The sequence below is a fragment of the Saccoglossus kowalevskii genome, chromosome 8 (genome assembly GCF_978046115.1).
Source record: "Saccoglossus kowalevskii chromosome 8, keSacKowa6.1, whole genome shotgun sequence".
NCBI classification, from domain to species: Eukaryota; Metazoa; Hemichordata; class Enteropneusta; family Harrimaniidae; genus Saccoglossus; species Saccoglossus kowalevskii.
Window position 1 is genome coordinate 21,718,324 of NC_140648.1, and position 2,172 is coordinate 21,720,495.

General features: G+C 36.1%; 1 long non-coding RNA gene across 1 annotated transcript; it reads left to right on the top strand.

Annotated features, from left to right (window-relative positions):
* The first annotated feature begins 1,561 nt into the window (after positions 1 to 1,561).
* On the top strand, positions 1,562 to 1,850 carry LOC146739393 (uncharacterized). The gene is made up of 2 exons (XR_014930178.1): positions 1,562 to 1,626; positions 1,750 to 1,850. It is a non-coding gene; the product is annotated as an uncharacterized LOC146739393 (long non-coding RNA).
* Positions 1,851 to 2,172: the final 322 nt, after the last annotated feature.

Below are 2,172 nucleotides of genomic sequence, written 5' to 3' on the forward strand. Positions count from 1 at the left end.
TTGTATATATTCACCTTGTATATAAATCGATTGGCAATTCATTTATATTTACGTAGGTAATTTGTGTTGTCTAATGCACATTGTTTATTTTTTGCAGTCAATGCACAAACGCCGAATGGGACCCCTGTACTACAGACCCATCTTGCAGTAAGAAACATTCTGTTATGGCTTACGTCACAATAATGTTATTTTCGTGTCCATTGCATGCGCAGACGGTAATTTGCATAAACAGTTCTGGCGCATCCTCACCGGGAAATGTGTCACGTTACTATTCTCTTGTTTGATTTTTGTTTTAGCTTGTGTTACTCCACAAACGGACGAATTGGGTAATGTAGTCACGTGTTTGTCAGATGTAGATTGCCTGGATATATATGGCTTCACATGCATCGAAGGAATATGCTGTAACACTGGTACGATATATGTTAAACATTAGACCAGACTTTTATTATCCCTTGTTTCGCGAACCCGCCGAATGAACAGGAGCCGAAAATGAAATAAAAATAAAATTTTATTTCAGCGTAATTTCTCGCGCCCGCCGACTTGCAAGCGCAAAAAAATGCTAATATTTTTAATAACAATATTTTTATCTTCATTTTTTTACCGCCTGCCGCATAACAAATCCAATTTGTATTTTTGTGGGAGTATCACGATCAAAGTACCGAAGTCTCGCGCAGATGAGAAACAAGGTTATAGATGGAATAACATTTATTTCATTTCTGATCTCACTCACAATTCTTTGAGATTCACACAAATCTAATGAATAAAAAGAATTAATTTTATTTTATTTTCTGCCCTCCTCAAAAAAAATGCCTTATAAAAACTCGAAAAACAAGGAATAAAAAAAGTCTGGCCTTATGATATGAACGTTGATTTCACTTGATCGTCTGATATTAAAACTTACCAGCAATTTCTGTGAATATCGTTATGAACACGTGCTACATTTATGATACAAACATTAGTCCAACAGTAGTATTAATATATGTTTACTTTGAATTAATTATAATTTACTCCACCATGTAATCTGTGTTATGTACTTGTCAACAGCTACAAGTTTACATTTTTCTTTGTTCCAGTTTGTTGCACCCTTGGACATCCATTTGACATGAAATCGTTATACTGTTTTAGATCAGATCGTAGTACTATTTGACAACTATTGTATAATATACACACTGTTTTTTACCAACAGACTGGGTTACATGCGAGAAGCCCTTGTTAGCTGAAACTGGATACCCGTACAATTGCGCATTTACAAAATGTCCGACTGGATATTCCTGTGCGCTTAATTTTGAATATGGTGTATGTTGTCCAGGTAGGGTCATGCTCGTAAGAAATGGTCATATATACTGAACTATCATATTTTTGTACAAATTGTACGATTCGATCTGTCGCAATATGTACACAATGTCATTAACAGAGGTATTGCATGAATAGTAATAACTCGGAGTCTAATTATACAGATAAATACCCATGCTGTCTTGAACCTGAATCTGGACCGTGTAGAGCATATTTGCCAAGATGGTATCAAGATTGCCGGGATTACAAGTGCAAAGAATTTATTTACGGTGGATGTCAGGGGGAATGATAACAATTTTCATACTAGAGCAGACTGCGAAAAAGAATGCGGAGGTAAGCCATGTGCAAATGAAATTTACAGTATCCCAGTTTTTATATACGGATTCCTAACAAAATGATAGAATTCATTTCAGTAATAATTAATTACAGATATATGATAATATTTTAAAATTATAGGTGACTGCTGTTTTCCTGTTGATCCTGGTGCGTGTGAAGGTTCCATTTCCAGATGGTACTTTGACTGTGAAATAAATGAGTGTATAGAGTTCATATACGAAGGATGTGAAGGAAACACCAATAATTTTGAGACGGAAGAAGCGTACGCGTGTAGACGACATTGCGGTAAGCAACACATCATCTGTGTACTCGTAATGACATGGATATTACATGTATATTAACACACATCAGTGCATGTATCACTAGTATCACGTGAATATCATTATTATATCTTTTTCCAAAAAAAGATGGACCATGCCCATGTCGTGAAGGATTTCTGGGTCAAGTCTGTTGGTTGAATTGTGACGTTTGTGATGAATATGCATCAACGACGCCGAACTATATTTGTTGCAACGACGGTAGCTGCCCGGCACCAGCAGGTCT